The 17851-nt window shown below is 41.8% G+C and overlaps 1 protein-coding gene across 10 annotated transcripts in view; it reads right to left on the bottom strand.

Annotated features, from left to right (window-relative positions):
* Positions 1–17851, bottom strand: part of Plp1 (proteolipid protein 1) — a 103406-nt gene that overhangs the window by 82997 nt on the left and 2558 nt on the right. For 4 of the 10 annotated variants that reach the window (XM_038317500.1, XM_038317499.1, XM_038317505.1 and 1 more), the window contains exons 2-6: positions 17427–17674; positions 3157–3272; positions 2698–2823; positions 780–912; positions 551–672 (exon numbers count right to left, since the gene is read on the bottom strand). The gene's annotated coding sequence lies outside the window, so the exon portion shown is untranslated. Of the gene's footprint in view, positions 1–550; positions 673–726; positions 913–2697; positions 2824–3156; positions 3273–17426; positions 17675–17851 lie in introns of all 10 variants that reach the window. The other 6 variants (XM_038317503.1, XM_038317504.1, XM_038317502.1 and 3 more) reach the window with 6 other exon arrangements.

Below are 17851 nucleotides of genomic sequence, written 5' to 3'. Positions count from 1 at the left end.
TGGGGACCCTCTGTGAAGAATATTTAGACTGGACTCTGGGTTTGGCCATCTTCATCTTTCCTACTCCCATGCAGAGCCTGCCCTTTATTTAGCACTTCTCTCCCTCCCACTGCAAGCTCAAATATGGAGTTCTTTTAGTCCACAAGTACTGCTCTGAATGACCTAGTGAGAGGCCCTTACTGAGAGAGAGACAAAGGCACGTGTTCCCACCACTTAACAAGGATGTGGCAGTCACTGGCTGCTCTGGGCTAGGGGACTGGTCCAGCAGAGAGGTTCACTTCTAGAAAAGCTACCATTTTTAGAACTGGGGCAAGAACCTAGGACTCTCAGAAAGTTTACTCTTCCAGATATAACTAAACTTCCTTGTCCCAAAAGTATTTGCTCTAGTCCTTAATTAGGGAAGCCACAGGCTTTGTTATGCTGCTGGGTAGGAAAAGGGTGGGGGGGGAGTCTTTAAGAAATGCATTTGATGATCTAGGAAAGGGGAGATGAAAGGTACTAAAACCTAGGAAGAGTAGAGTTCAGAAGCAATCTTTAGAGAGATGCTTACATTTGTTTCTTCTTTTTCTCTGAAGTCTCTTAATTTCTAGGAATTTCTAACTTCACCTCCTCTTGGCAAGTGAATAATGGCACCATGAAACCTTGTTCTGGATCACGTAGGCTTCAATGTTCCTGAGGAGAAATCAGGCATGCAGAGGGTGTCCCTATCTAGAGAACTCAACCTACCTCGGGTTGTAGTTGTACAACTTAGAGAGTCATAGTCTGGGTTGTTTCTTTACCCTTTTGTCCTTCCCTTTCTTCGTCCATAGGATTCAGATAAGGCTACAAGAAAGGTCAGCCTAGAGTGGGTTGGTGTGTTGCTCTGTGTCATAGGGATGCATTGGTCTAGTACAATGTGTTTGTTGAAGTGATCTATGAAGAACACAGAAATGAAATGAGAAAAATACAGATATGAGGATAGCAGTTGGAACACACAGACAAATAACCTCTTAAAATACTGTGTCGTTTTCTCTGGGTCCAGAATAATAATTAACTACGTAATATGAGTTCTCTTCCCTCCCTTCCAACTCCCCACCTTTCTCCCCATCTCCCTCTCTTCTATCTCAGCTCTTCCTTGTTTCTCCATTCTACATACATTCCTAATTCAAGTCAATTAAGTCCAATGGTCAATGTAAATTCTGTAGTACACAGACAAGACCAGCCTTCTTTCTCCATTTTCATATGAATTTATCTTATTCATTGAGACACCCTTTGACCTCCCTTGATTTGGGAGACAGTACTTTGGAATGACCAAGGTAGCTGGCCTAGATTCCTTTCTTTTTCCTCTCTCTCTCTCTCCCCTCTCCCCTCCCCCCCCCCCCCTCTCTCTCTCTTTGAGACAAGGTCTTTCTGTATATCTTAAGATATCCTGGAACTTATTTGCAGCCCAGGCTAGCCTTGAACTCATAATCCGCCTGTCTCGGCCTTCCTGGTGTTAGGATTAACAGTATGTATCACCATATTCAGATCTAGAAATTACTTTTACCGGACACGTTAGCACTCACATACTAAGAATCAAATATAAGAACTCATTATTATATGAGGAGATTAAATTGAAAAGGGAAAAGAGAGCTCCTGTGTTCCTATTTCTGCCCAGGTAGTGCCAATCAATGAGAAGCCACAAGCAATACCCCTTTGAAAGGAGCAGAGAGTATCTCTTTGATACTGTCCCTAAAGGGGCTGGGGTGTCAGGCTGCTGCAGCCCGGAGGCGGGGCTGGTGGGGGTGGACTATGGAGATGAGCTTACTGCACAGAGCTCTACTTGTTACAGATCTTGTCCAGATGGGCCAACTACACAAATCTGCCCTGTTGGAAGTCTCAAGAACAATGCCCTGGAGACAGCTACAGTACTGAGCAATCAAGGCTGTCCAACTGGGACTCAGATCAGGGCATCAGCTGGTGCTGGGTGCTGAAGAAGCCAAAGTACCAACAACATAATAGACCAAAGGAATTCACAAAGCCACTCAGTCAATGCCAGGTGGAAGGTATTATCCTTCTCACTAGAGGCCCTAAGCAGAGGAAGTATTTGCATAATGCCAACATCGGATCCAGTGCAAACGGATTTTAATTTTTTTATTCTTCCCACATATGTACAGGTCTCACTGAGGGGGTTTGACATTTAGCAATCTGTTCAATAACAAAATTGCTAAATTTTTGGTCCTTCTTACCAATGAATTGAGAAAAGGTGACAGAAGAGTCTCACTTGGAGGTCATGCCCACTTTATCAGCTTTCTTGCAGTACTCACCCCCAGACCAATACTAATTTATGCCTGAGTCACATCTGATGTGATTCTGAGATTTAAACAACATTTTTAAACGAAAATGGGAGCTTCCTTTGAAGATAAAGTGTTTGGGATATTTTCATTAATTCTTTGTTAATATTTAATGTTGGATAAATATTTCATAAATATATTTTAAGGGCCGGGCGGTGGTGGCGCACGCCTTTAATCCCAGCACTCGGGAGGCAGAGGCAGGCGGATCTCTGTGAGTTCGAGACCAGCCTGGTCTACAAGAGCTAGTTCCAGGACAGGCTCCAAAGCCACAGAGAAACCCTGTCTTGAAAAACCAAATATATATATATATATATATATATATATATATATATATATATATATATTAAGAGGAAAGGCTTTATTCAGTTGTTAAGGCTATTGGTACCTCCACCTTCCTTCCAGCTTGTTCTGCCTTGTAGAATTGCCGGTGGTTTAGCCTCTTCTTTCCTTTAATCTACTAGTAGGTCCTTTTGCTCTCTCCAAATTCACAGGCCAAGGAAAAAGGAGCTTTCTAATAGGAAGAAATGTACTGAATAAAATATATCCCCCCTTTATCTAAGCATTTCCCCACCTATCGAAAAAGAACAGGCACCCTTCTGTTTAAAGTGTTAGACTGATTCAAATTTACTTTTTTTGTGCTGAGTTGTGAAATGCCTCCCTCAACTTTATCCAGAATATATTACTTTTTTTGAATTTTTTTATGCGTCCTCCCACCACTCGATGGTCTGTATCAGTGTTGGTATTATTAGTCTTATCTCATTATTCTGGCTACCAAAATCTCAAAAACTGGACTTCACTACTTTGGGACTAATTTTGTTAGTCTGCACTGTTAAGGAACACTTACCAATCTAGTTCAGGAGCACCCAAGGGATTAGAAAGCAAGGTTCCACTCATGAGTTCAATGGTTGAAGGCAAGAGATGCATTTTATATAACTTGGTAGCCTGCATAGCTCTTGGTACCTAGTAATACACAATATCTGCAATTAGAATAAAAGCCTCTTTCCACTTGCTATATCATATATGTTTCTGTTCGCTCCCTTTCCATTAATTTATCGAGCACAGAAAAAGAGATCTGGAAGAAATCCTACAAAATCAGAATTCATATAGATATGTACACAATGCAATGTCCAGGTATAACAGAAACAAAATTAAGAAGACACTAAAACCTTGGAGGTTCATCACTGAAAAAAAGAATTATAATGTTCTTATTAAACATTAATACTATATCATATATTAAAACTTGGATCAAGCTATAATTAAAATCCCAATCACTAGATAAACACTGTCAGTGACACGTGAGTAGAGTAGTGGGAATTTAGGCAGCACAACCATCTGCTTCCGCCTGTTCTACATGTTGTTTCTGTTTAGGAGACAGTCATCTTGGAAGGGAAAGCAATTAAGATGTTCCTCCCAGCCTCACATTCTGTTCTCCCACAGTCTCCAGCTAGAATGTTTATAGTCTACAAATGCAGGCTGATGGCTTATTAGTCAGATCAGCTTGTTAGCAGGCCTTAAGCTGAGGGAGAAACAGTCTCTGGGCCAATTCTCCCTCACAAACGATCTTCCCTGTGGAAAGCAAAGTCTGCTGACATGAAGCCACCGGAAGAAGCCACATGAGAACTCAACTGAGTAGCTCTTTTCTGTCCCCTGTTGTCACTGTAAAGCTTTATACAAATGCCCTGCTGTGTTATGCTTTGTGGTGTGTTACTTAAAAAAAAATGGTCTCACTATTCATTTCCTAGAATAACGGGAAATTTTTGTCATCACCTGAATCCGGTGACCATTCTTGTCTTACAGAATGGATCTGGAAAAATACAAGCAAAGTCTCTATTTTACTAGCTTCCTTTCATGACAGTTTGATGTCTAAGACAGTACGGTACTTTAGTACCAGACAGAGCCTAGATCTGAACGACAATTCCCTCAGCCTCAGTTTCTTCTACAATGCTTGAAGAAATCCACGACACAGTAACTACATAACCTTGACCAAATGACTGAACTATTCTGCACTTCGGTCCTCGCATCTGTTAGTGGAAGATAACAGTAACTACCTCGGAGTGTCACTGTGGAAATTCGACAATGCAAGTATTTAACTCAGAATGTAGCACACGGTAAATTGCTCAATAAAAATTAGCTATTGCCTAAAAGTCTCTCTTCTACACCTGTCAAATTTCAAATACTTGGACCTGTTTGGGACTTCACATTTCCAAATTAAGTATGGGCTTTTCTCTAAATCCACACTCACAAGAAAAACCTGGCTAAAAATCACTTCTCTTACATTATCAGTCTTTTCGGTGGCACCAGACACTAAGATACAGCATGCTTTAAAAAACTGTCCATGGGAAATTGCTGAAAATCTCTGAGTTTTAGTCAGTTTCTTTATGCTTTGTTTGGTTTCAGGCATGTACAACCTGCAGCTAATAGTCTGCCTATGTCACAGGATAGGCATAAATTTCGACAACACATTTGTAGACCACAACACCATGCTGCCAATGTCAAATAACAGAGAAATGGGGGGATGAAAATGAATTTCTCTCAAAATGAAGAACAGAAACTACTATCCGCTGGGCAGCAGTGGTGCACATTTTTAATCCCAGCACTCAGGAGGCAAAGGCCAGTGGATCTCTGTGAGTTCGAGGCCAACCTGGTCTACAAGAACTAGTTCCAGGACAGGCTCCAAAAGCTACAGAGAAACCCTGTCTCAAAAAACCAAAGGGAACAAAAAACTACTATCAATCTGCCTTTGGATTTTTCTATAAGTATTTATTCTAGTGCCCCACTTCCAGTTACCATCAAGTTCCTTCAAATGAATGCCTTCACTATGATTCCCACACGCTACCTCACCAATTACTCCTTATTATGTTGTAATCTCTTGCTTCTTCCTCCTACCCAATCTGCAAATGCTCTCTCCGTATTCCTTATACTGCCTTCATAATTGCTATATTAAGTCAAAGCTTTTCTAATCTGTCATGCTTCACTCTCTCACATTTGTCAGAGCTGCCACATCTGCTTTGCCACATCTTTTCTGCCATGGCTTTCAGTCTCCAGTTCCATCTCTTGCTTCTCTGACCATTTGTTAGTTGTGTGAGTGTGGAGCGTGCGTGTGTGTGTGTATAGAGCATATACATGACTATGCAGGTATGCACACCTATATGCACGCATGTGAAGGCCAGAAGAGGATGTCAAGTGTCTTCCTCTATCACTCTCTGCCTTACTTCCTTGGCACCAGGTTTCCCACTAAACTGAGAGCTCACTGTTTTGACTAGACAGGCTGCCCAGCAGCTCCCAAGATCTGCCCATCTCAGCCCCACAAATGCTGGGCTTACAGGCATTTATAGCCAGACATTCTTGAATTTGTTCCGTTCTCTTGTTTTTCAAGACAGGGTTTCTCTGTGTAGCACTGGCTGTCCTGGAACTCCCTCTGTTGACTATGCTGGCCAAAAACTCAGAGATCCATCTGCCTCGGCCTCCCAGGTACTGGGATTAAAGGTGAGCACCACCACCACCCTGTCCATTCTGGGATTTTTATCATGGCTGTTGGAGGTATTTAACTCAGCTCCTCCTATTACGCAGTTAGTGGTATTCCATACTGAGCCATCTTCCCAGCCCCTTGAGTTCTTACTCTTCAGACATTCTATTCATTCCCGAGTTCACAAATCTTCACTGTATACTAAAGCTTCAATGTTTGTAACCATTTTCATGGCTAGGACAACCAATATGCTTAATGGTTCTTAATTACTAACTCCATTCCACAAATATCCCAAATTCAACATTCCCAGAACTGAACAACTTATAATGTCCTTCCAACTTGGCCATTCTTGCCCAGTCCTCTCAATCCTGACAAGGGGGGCTTGAATAATCCTAACAAGTAGGGAAGGAGGCTACCTACCCAGTCACCAAAGCGAGACATCTTAGAGTCAAAGATCTTTAACAACTCCTTCCATTGCCCACAAATACAGCAATCACCAACTCCTACTGAATACTCTACTTTTAAAATAGCCCCCTTTCCCCTATCTTCCCTGACTGCATTTTCTTCAAGCACTGAGTCCATGGTTGTCCTACCTTCCACAGCGTTGTCAATTTCACCAGACGGTCTATCTCTCACACATCTGAGCTTTCAAGCCATCAGCAGCTTCCTCCACACCTCAGGAAAAAGCCCATGCTCCTCAAATGGCCTACCCTGGATTTTTTCTTCTGGGCCCCACCAGCGTGTCTACTCATTTACCACTCCTGTCTCTAAATTGTGTTCTCCATTTAATCATGGTGATCTAGCTATAGAAGCTTGAATCCCGCCACAGATACCAAACAGAGCCTGTCTCACACGCCATGCTTTTGTGCACGCTAGTGTTGAAATACTTGCCTTGACTTCTGTCACCTCAGGGATTTTTTTCAATCTGTCGAAACCTACCCAGAAATCATGTTTTCTGTGAAGTATGCTCAAGCCCAATATTCAGACAGATTTAGACTCACCAATAATGCTCTGTATGTAGCTCTATATATGTAAGATTATATATGCTGTTTTGCCTGTGTCTCACACAGAAATCTGAGTTTAAAGCTAGGAATTAAAATGTATGTATCATTATATATATATAAAAGGAATTAGTGTTTGCAATATAATATTTTAAGTAATGGACACTGTAGCTCTTATTTTTTTTTCAACCACTGAATTGCAATGCTAGTTCTTTCCAAATATATTTCCCTTGAAAAGGGCCATATTCTTCGACTGCCATGCATTTTTGCGTGTTTTGTTTTGGGTGGGGGAGTTGCCAACATTTCAGTAGCATTTCACCATGAAGATAAACCTTTGAGGTATCCAGGCAAGAAGTGAGGGTGGGGAACAAAAAAAATTGAAGTAACTTACTCTAGTCTCACAACAGAAGCAAAACTCAAGTTTACTGTTTCTCAGTACATTGCCTTATCAGCGGGGCAAGAGATTTTCACATCATCTTCAACAGACTCCATGGTCTTATGGGAAGAAAAAGCAGGCACCCTCCCACATCTGCGCACACACACACACACACACACACACACACACACACACACTGATGCACATATTCAAGCAGAGTAACCCTACTTTTAGCTCATAGAATTGCTTTACTACAGCATTTTGTTTGGTGGAGATGAGGAGATAGTTTATTGCTTTTACTGGTGCTTTGAAATTTTTGAAAAATCTAAACTGTACTGTCTATGACTTTCAGATATAAGCCATTTAATATCAAAGGCTGCTCCAGTTATACATTTGGCTGATATATGAAAGCCTTGCTTGGGGGCATATTAACTGGCTTGTTAATCCCATGACCAGAATCTCTGACACAAACAAGCTGAGGGAGGAAAGAGTAATACTGCCTCACAACTTCAATGGCTCCCGTCCATGGTCTCCTGACCCCATGTGCCTGGGGGTAAGAATGAGAGTACCCACCCACTTCATGGCTGACCAGAATGGGAGCTTTTCACTGGATGGCGCATGGGAAGCAGAGCTCTAGAGGGAACTCTTGATGCTGGTTTTCTTCTCTTGCAGTTTAAGCAGGGGATGGTGTCACCCACATTACAAGTAGATCTTCCCTCCAGTTAATCCTCCCTGGGAATTCCTTCATGGAAATATTCCCAGATGTGCCCTCAGTAATTTCCTAGGTGATCCTAAATCCAGCCAAGTTGACAACAAAGATTAATCATCATAGGAGCAAACAGACGAAAGCGAAAAAAAAAAATAGCTGTTACAAAAACTAATAATTAGGTTATCTTTCTTACTGTAATTCCCTTTTCAAGCGATCAACCTATAGAAGTCTAAAAAGATGTACTAACGGACTTCCCTTTACACTTGCGAACAATGTCCACTGGCTGATCTCTGTCATATCAGTCCTCAGTGTCTCACAATTTTGTTGTTGCCGTTCTTTCGAGACAGGGTTTCTCTGTGTAGCCCTGACTCTCCTGGAACTTTTTCTGTAGAGCAGGCTGCCTAGAACTCAGAGATTCATCTGCCTATACCTCCTGAGTGCTGGGATTACATGTGTGTACCACCACTGTCTGCCCAGTTTTTCACAATTCCTGAACCACTTCAGATAGGAGATTCATTGTTAGATATACGACTTGAACCACTAAGAAGAGCAAGACTGTTTGAGACACTGCTCACAGCAATACATTGGTTATCTTGAGTGCATTTAATGCTCATCTCATTCTCATACAGAGTAACAAATATTTGACTCTTTTGGAAAACTACTATCTCATAGGCTTTCCCATAAGACATCTGTCAAGAAACCCCATGTCTTATAATCCTAGCAGCTGACACAACAGAAGGGTCTTCTCTCATCATTCAATCTCGTCTCTTTAGCAAACATAAGGTTATTGAGGGCTGGACTGAAAGCTCAGGCCCTTGTCTTAACTTCCCTTTGTTCCCTAACAAAGTGTCACTTATTAGCTATACACATTCATTTGGGGACTGCCCTGGCTTAGTCTGTAACAGAGTCATACTAATGGTAATTTGTGGGGATGGATTGTAACCACTTAGTCCTCAGCCCCTGCTTTCCTTATCTTTTGCCACAGTTCTGTTCGAAGCCAGCCTGGTTCACAAGCAAGTTCGGACAGGCTCCAGGACAACGCAGAGAAACCCTGCCTCAAAAAACAAAAATAAAAGCCAAATAGCCACATTTCCTGAGAGCACAAATTTTGGGTTGATCTAGGGCAATATTCCAGGGATCATGCTGAGCTCTGCTTGAAGAAATTCTGAGTTTCCTTCACCAGAGGTTCTTTTTTCTTTTCTTTTTTTTTTGGTTTTTTGAGACAGGGTTTCTCTGTGGCTTTGGAGCCTGTCCTGGAACTAGCTCTTGTAGACCAGGCTGGTCTCGAACTCACAGAGATCCGCCTGCCTCTGCCTCCCGAGTGCTGGGATTAAAGGCGTGCGCCACCACCGCCCGGCTCACCAGAGGTTCTTCATGAGTTTAGGGATCCATTAGATTTCTATTTCATTTAGCTTTCCCTATGATAGGAACCGAATCTGTTCCTATCACTTGATCTGTTCCTAGGCCACTTGATGGGCCTGAGATTCAGGACGAACTGTCCTGACCCAACAGAGACCTAAGAGAGAAAAGCAATTAATCACAGGTGTGCTTTCACATCGACCTGTGAAATCCACAAACTTTCTTTAAAATATCCTGGTGGTGGAGAAAAAGAGTCAAGTAAAAGAAAAGGGGGGGGATCAAAACTAACAAATATGTATTGAAAAATGTCACAGTCTGATGTTATTCTTCAACCGAGTGATACTAGTTTAGCTACAATATTACTGTTTCTTTTTATTCATCTTTGGGGAAAGTAAAAGGAGGGCTTGAGCTTTCAGGCAAGCCCTCAATAACCTTATGTCTGATAAGGAGACAAGAGTGACTGATTAGAGAAGACCCTCCTGTTGTGTCACGTGCTGAATTATTATAAGTCACTGTGGTCTGTCGCCGACAGTGATAGGTAGGTGTGCATTGCCCTACCGACATTCTCATTCACTAGCCTTCCAACCGCTTGGGACCCGAATCAAAGATGAAAACAAGCCAATCCCCTGGCATTAAGACCTACCCCAATGTGAGGATGATGTCTAAGTGGCCTCAGAAGTTATCTTAAAGGTATTCTTACTTTAGGCCCACTCAGGGGAGATCCTCTAGCATATTGTGAAACCCAGGCAATTTTCGTGTAAGTTCCTCTACTGCGCTTGATTTAAGAGATGAAACTTATTGGACTATTGGCCTGAATAAGACCACTCTGAAAAGAATAAGTAATGGCTACCACCTGAATGCCCTTCTAGGCATTCTCTACTATGCTATTTTAGATCTACAGGGGAGAAGGAAAGTTTGGCATAAACTGGCATAAGCATCCAATCTCTGGGTCCCCAGGTACATAGAAGGTCTACTTAGGAGACTGAATTACTTTTCAGGCCCTAGTATTATAAAGTCTCCCTCACTGAGCCCAGATAAGGTGAATTCCTTCACCAGGAATTTAAAGCTACCAGTGAGTGACCAGTGTAAGGTATTCATGCAGTTAGGAGCTTCATTAAGACAGACAGAAGCTCTTCGTGTGCCGCTATCAGTAGCAGCCTTGGGACATGAAGGTGGGCAATACCAGCAACTGAGTGAGCAAGTGCACCTGTCCAGACATGAGTGTCTGTCTGTTTAGGTGGACTGATATCGAAATCTTAGGTTTGTGGAGGTGAGTGAGGGTCATAGGGGTAAGAGGGAGGTAGAGAACATGAAACCACAAGACAATGGGAAAGCAAGAATCAAGGGTAGGCTAAGGTTTGCGTTCTCTATGCTATTTTTACAGAGGTCAGTGGTCCTTCAGGGGCTAGAAATGTAGACTAGTGCTTGCCTAACATATATCAAAATTTCATTTCTAGTATCAAAACCAAAGGGTGAGTTTATTTTTCTTGGGGGCGGGGGAGTTGAGACAGGGTTTCTCTGTGTAGCACTGGTTGTCTTGGAACTCACTTTGCAGACCAGGCTGCCATCAAACTCACAGGGATCTGGCTGCCTCCGCCTCCTGAGCACTGGGATTAAAAGTGAAAACGGTGATTTTAAAATAATTCTTTCCTCTTATAGTTGAAAACTTCTAAAGATTTTTCTCATGCACAGGAGTATAATCAACCTTTCGGCTGCCTTTCACCTACCAATATTGTGTCATTTCCTTTGGATTCCTTCACAAATGTGCATGGAGCACTTCCCATCACATCCAGGTACTATACTAGGTACATAGACTACAGTGAAGAAAAACGCTCCTGCCCTCAGACGTCCTACAGCATGGCAGGAGAGGGAAAATTCAACTAAGTCGTTAGGAAGGAGAAAAATGGAGAAAATATGTAAGTGTTATGGACAAGCTGTCTGTGGTGGAAGCTGGGAAAGATGTCCTAGAAGTCTTTCCTAGGACATTGACTTGTGACCTCAAGAGAAAGGAACAGAAACGTCCAAAGAAATAAAGATGTCAGGAGTACGATGGGGTTTTGCTGCTGCTGCTGCTGCTGCTGCTACTGTTTGTTTTGAGACAGGGCTTTTCTATAAGCCCTGGCTGTCCTGGAACTCACTATGTGGACCATGCTCGACTGGGAATCACAGAGATCTGCCTGCCTCTGCTGCCAGAGCTGATCAGGAGCAAGACAGTTTAAGGACATGGGAAAGAACAGATTTAAATTTTGCAAAGAGGAGGAATAACAATCAAATCTTCCTACTTGATAATACAGAGAAATATGATTAGTTCATCAAATGAAAATGGTGGTATCTTGGAAAGGCAAAGCCAGCGGGGACTATAGGAACATAGAACAAGGTACTTAACTTGCTCCTAGAGATAAGGTAGGAACACTGGCAGGAAGTGACACTAAAGGGAGACTTGAATACTGGATCAGACATGATGAGGAGTGCAAGGAGGTAAGAAATGAACAGAGTCTGTGGCACTCTAATCAACTACTTCAACCAAAACCAGTCTCAACTTTACTAATAATGTTGTTCTACCGGAAATTCCAGATGCCTTTTCTTCATAGCCAAACCATGTCTAACTTACTGCAGTGCTCTCAAATCCCACCTTCTGTGACCACAGCCAGACATGTTGCTCCGATATTTCTATTCCAAGTTAGTCGCTTAGTATTTTAAAAGGTCTATTATTTGCTGAGCATAGTATTATGTGTCTGTAATCTCAGCACTGTGGAGGGAGGAAGCAGGTCACTGAAGAGTTCAAGGCCATCTTTGGCTACATAGAAATTTCAAAGGTAGCCTGCGTTACATGAGACCCTGTCTCAAAACAAACTAACAAATAAATAAATAGTCTATTTGGTATTGTTAAGACTCAATGTCACACATGTCCCTAAACTCCTTATAAGACCCTTGAATGTGTAAGCTATCATGGATTACTTTAGCAACACCCAGAATAGCTAGCATGGTGAGGACCACATATGCTTGCAACTGAAGGAGTGGGTGATACACTGGAGGCTCTGAAGCCCCTCTGTAATTCACTATTATCTGGGATAGTTACACAAGGAAGGGGGTCTGGTTTGCCTACAATATCTCTACTACTTTCATCCAAAGACCTAAGGTCTGAAATACACAAATCCCTCCCAATGGTCTCTGCTCCCTTGCATTCCGCCCCTTCCCCCTCTCTACCTTCTATTGTTTCTTCTGTCTCCTGGTTGTCAGCCAGGATGAGAAAATGGTCTAGCTGTCCTCAGAGACTTACACCAGCCTGGACTGCTCTGCAGTGCCATGAAGGGCCAGGACTTTTGTTTACAGCTGGGAGCCTGGGGAGGTGGTGAGCACAGCTGACAGCCCCACTCTGGAGCAAACATCAATTTTCCTCTGTCCTCTTAGCCAGCTTTCACAGACCAGCTTTATTGAAAGCTGGCTGTAGCCTCCTGGGTCCCACTGACGTCCCTCCAAGAACGCTAGGCTGGGAGCAGCTGGGTGTACCTCAGCTTTGTACCTTTTAGGAGCTGCTCTTACTCTCTTCTCTGTTCTGTGACCAATCATTTTACCTCAACCTCAGGGCCTTGAAGGAACATGTCCTCCAAGGGCCCCACACCCTAAGCCCTATCTACTCTGTCACAGTAGTGCATAAACAGTCTCATTTGCTTCCCCATATGGTAAAACACTGCCACAAATAGATCAAATGCACTGTTTCAATGTATAGTTTGTCGAACCTGTCATTCTAAGCAGGGCGGTAAGACACCTTTTCTTTAAATGCTTACATTTTCACGCACATGTGCGAGATCAAATATTTTGCTTTCAGATGGTCTTCCTGCTCTTCAAAACTGGAAATAAGGTAGGAAAGGCATCTTCCCCAAAGAGATAAGACGAACTCTGTCACATATTCCACCATCTTGTCTCCTGTTTCCATAGCAGCTCTGCCTTCCGCAGCACTCCTCAGGGCTCTCTCTTGCCTCTAGCTTCCATTCCTGTGTTTTTCTGCCTTCTGGCTAATAGTTTCACCACTGAGTGCATGGTTCTTCCTGTGGCTTTCAACCTCTCTGGTCCTAATTGCCTGAGGGATTGGAAGAGGCCACTTACGCAGCTCATTACAGCAAGGCTTCCTATGGCGTCTGGTGGAGGGGAAGAGGTAGGAAGGGACTGTACATTCAGGAGACCTTATCAAGTTCTACTAAAGAGGTTTTCTTTTAGTTTTTCAATTTAATTCTTTCTCTAACTTTGATATGGTCCATCCCTACTAAAGAGTATAAATTATACTCAATGTCTTGGCTAAAGAGAAAGCCATGTTTGTACTCTAATCCATGATTGATGAAGTATTTTTCAATTTTTTCTTCTTTAAAGAATTATTAAGGAAACATTCAGCACTACACAAAAGTAGGGAAATAGTACAAGCAACCCTATAGCTACCATAAAACAGTTTAGGCATGTACTTTTAAATATGGCAGTTAATAGTTTCAAAAGTCGTAATTTTTATCACTTCTAGTCAAATGTAGACTCTGAGGAAATTACAAACAAACTTAGCTAGAGAAAAATGATTCAAAGCAAGCACTTGATGCAAAGTTCGAACTACAGACAGAAGCAATCATGGGCGAGAAGCAGTCTTTATCTTTCTGAGTTAATGTATACCATGGGTGGCTTAAAGTGATCCTTCCAAGTAAAGAGTGCTGCTGACAGAACCATGAATTTTGGCACGCTCCAAGCTAAACTATTAACTCAGAAGGAGAAAAACAAGGGATCATGTGCAACTCTGGCATCTCAAGGTCATCTAAGGTCATCGCTGACTAGGTTCAATTCTCAATGGTTTGGTCATTTGAAATAAGCTTTTTTACGTCAAACGGAGCCATGAGGTGTTAGTTTAATTACAGAAGAGAAAACAGATATCACTAAAAGGACAATTTTCCCCCCAGACTATTTCCATTTGCTTTGTCATGGACGAAAAAACTAGACTTATCCAGAGAAATTTGCAGGAATGGCTTTTTGAAATTGCTACGGAATGAGGTGGTATAAATAGAAAGACATCTTTATCGTAGAAATGCAATTTTTGCTTTACCTTGAAATATTAGGATTTGGTTTCAACTTCTATATTAAACAATTATTATTTTAAGAAATATTAAATAAGATAATCAGAACCAATTTTTAAACACTTTAGGATTTATTTATCTAATTGTATTGCATGACTATTTTGTCTGCATATAAGTAAGTACATCACATGTGTGCCTGGTGTTCACAGGGGTTAAAAAAATGTCACATCCCCTGGAATTGAAGTTATAGATGATTCTGAGCCACCAGATAAGTGCTGGGAACTGAACTGTAGTCTTCTGTAAGAGCAGTGAGTGCTTGTAAATGTTGAGCCATTTCTCCTGCTTCTCCTTGATATTTTTAAAGTTTGGTTCTGATTTAGGGCTGGTGCACTCACATATTGGCTTACAACTGTATGTACTACCAGTCCCAAGGGATCCAATGCCCTCTTCTGGCCTCCAGAGGTACCAGGCACATACACATTGCACACACATGCGTGTAGATGAAGTGTCCATACAAAAAATAAAATTATATATGATATCAAACAAAGCTTAGGATAGAGCAATTTTGTTTACTACGCATGAGACATGGGAGGCCACTGGGGATAGACAACAGAATAGTCTGACTACTACGGATCACTACTTTTTGGACCAAGGACGGTTTTGTTCTTCACAAGGTACTACAAGCAAGGACTACATACAACAGCAGGCAGGTTACATGCTTACTCAACTAAGCACTATAACTAAGGTTACAATTGTACTCAACTAAAAGGACAAAACTCCTGACTGGAATGTCTTTTTCAGCTAACTACCTTGTTGAGGTTGAAGCTGTCAGCAAGGAAAGGGGCATTTTCTCATTGTTCCACTGGAGTGCACGTATCTCTGCAATTTGCCTGCCCTTAGGTGGCCTATGCTTCTGATTACCACAAAGGCATTATATAAGCTAACGTTGTTCTTGCAAATTAATATAGGGTTCATGGAGCCAATGAATATCCTATGATGGCTAAGACCTTAAATACTTTCTGTGTGGCCTTGGGCCTTGGAACCAAATAGAATTAAGCTATCTTTCTCTTAGAGTTGAAATCATGTAAAGACAATGGTGCAGCTGAAAATTCTAAAGAAAGTTTCTCATTTTCTGAGAACCAACTCTAAGTGAGGAATCTACTTGTGGCTCCATCCCACTAGAATGTTAAGGGTGCAGGGGAATGGTCACATTGAGGGGCTAACACAGCCTAACACGAAAAAGCCTGGGCTTTGAAGTCAGGAACAAGTCTGGTCTTGCTCTGCAATTTACTGGTTGAGCAACTTTAGGTGACTGTTTAACTTCCCCAAGCTTCCGTGAGGATTTGCGAAGATAACAGCTGGAAAGAGCTGAGTCCTGTGCTACCTGGAATACAGAAAACATTGTTTCTAGGACTTTTTTTTTTTTTTTTGCTACTACTCTGATTCTAAAACTGGTTCACATTATTCATGGTCTTGCTCTTGCAACCCTACCCAGGAAAGCACAAGGACAGACCTATGAGAAAACTACAACAGCAGCCACAAATACAGCTTCTGGCACCAGGACACCCCTTGTTAAAGTACCTCGGCTACCTTACTTCCCTCTCCTGACCCTGTCAACATGATGGAGCGCCCCAGCTCTGATCCTGAGAAGAGCAGGGGAAAAAAAATCACCGTTGGAGGACAGCTGTCAAAAGGCACGTGCTATATATATGCGACCCTTTTCCATCCCTTTTGTCATCTGCACCAGCACTGTACGGCAGAACATGCCATGACGGTGGAAACGGTCTACATTCCATTTTACACGACAGCTAGGAACACTATGTGGCCACCTTCGGAATACAGTCAGAGCAACCAACTGAACCGATCTTTTTCGTGGTCTAATGAATTGTGACTTTAATCGTCACATATGCTACTTGGATACTGTATTATACAAGGTGGCTCTAAGATCACGAAATCAAATGTTTGTTTCCATCTAATGGGTGGTATGACACTAAAACTTATAAAATCTAAAACTTTTTTAAAAATCACTTAAATTTGACTAACTTTGAAGCCTGAAACACTTCTGTCTTGAATACACTGTTATTCTACAAAGCACCCCAATGTGGTGTGTCATAATACTTGGTCAGCCTCACTCGATGTTTCTAAAAAGTGCTTGGATGAGCCAAAATCCTGCCATTGGAGTGGCTGAGAGGAGGGGGCCCAGAGAGTGCATATCTGGGGTCAGATCAAACCTGGCCAAAACATAAGAGAGATACTTCTCTACATTTTTCTCTTGGGTCAAAAAGTATCAATGTCTCACAAATAAGAAAGAAGGAAAATCACTTAAACAGAAACTAAACCAGAGAACTAGAAAGCTTAACTGAATATTAGAATTACAAATGCAGGGATTATTCATATTTTATCACCTGTAAATTATATGATGCATGAAAGCAACTGGACCCCAGAACTCACTCTCATCACTATAAAAAGATGTTAAGTTTCACCTAAGTTATAAGCTTATTATTGGGACTTCTGTGTATAGGGCCATACAGTAGGTGAGCCACTGTATTGGGTTTTCAAATTTCTGTTTTACTCACCACCCTCAGGCCTTTATTATATATAAAATAGTATGACGCACGCTAAAACAGGCAACTACAGAACAGAAAGATCATTGAGAAATAAGCAATAGCAAGGAGGCTACTCCTAGACTTTTGTGTTATATTATAGAAGGGAGAGGAGGAAAGATATGAAAATCACCAAGCTATTTATTTCTACATACTTAGTTTGCTTTTCTACTATCTTCTTAACGGTTCAGTCAACATTAGTCAAAGCAAAGAACAATCTGTAATGCAAAGATTGCTTCAGTCTCTGAAAGATAAACACTTATGGTGACACTTCTACATTCCTTAATCTGCAAAACAAGACTGATACTATGCAGGGTATGTCCAAACACAGAGGTCCTTTTTATTCTGCTTTGCATTCTATGGCGCCCTCTAGTGGTGTACAAATGTAAGGGATGCATTTTTGCCCTACAAAGCCGTGGTTCTTAAATTTTAGAGAGCCTTGGATTCAGTGGAACAATTTGTAGTGGTATGGATTGCCAAACTCCATCCAGAAAATCTTTGGTTTATGAGATTTGAGGTCTGGCCTACGAGTCTAATTTTCTGACCACTTACCAGGTGATACTGATGCTTCCGGTAGGCCTGGGAAATATAGCTGCAGGCTGCTGTAAAAAACCTTTCACCATTGTGGCTGGAGAGAGGGCTCAGAAAGGAGGTCCACTCACTGCTCTTCTGGAAGACCCGAGTTAGGTTCCCGTCATGCATGCCAGGTGTCTCAGAACAGTCTGCAATTCCAGCTCCAGGGGATCCAAAGCCTCTGATCTCGGAACTCATGTCACATACCCATATGTAGATATATACACCTACACATAATTAAAAACAATAAAATTAAAATCCTAAAAAAAAAACTTCACCGACATGTGCACAAGCACATATCATTGATAACTGGAGCAGATATTTGCTGGTTGAAAATGGAATACATTTTGTTAAGAAAAAGCATTTACTTCAACATCTAAAATATAGAAAATATTTAAAAATTG

Source organism: Arvicola amphibius, chromosome X, assembly GCF_903992535.2.
Source record: "Arvicola amphibius chromosome X, mArvAmp1.2, whole genome shotgun sequence".
Classification (NCBI taxonomy): Eukaryota; Metazoa; Chordata; class Mammalia; order Rodentia; family Cricetidae; genus Arvicola; species Arvicola amphibius.
Note: the sequence above shows the minus strand (reverse complement) of the source record. Positions and strands in the feature narration are given on the sequence as shown.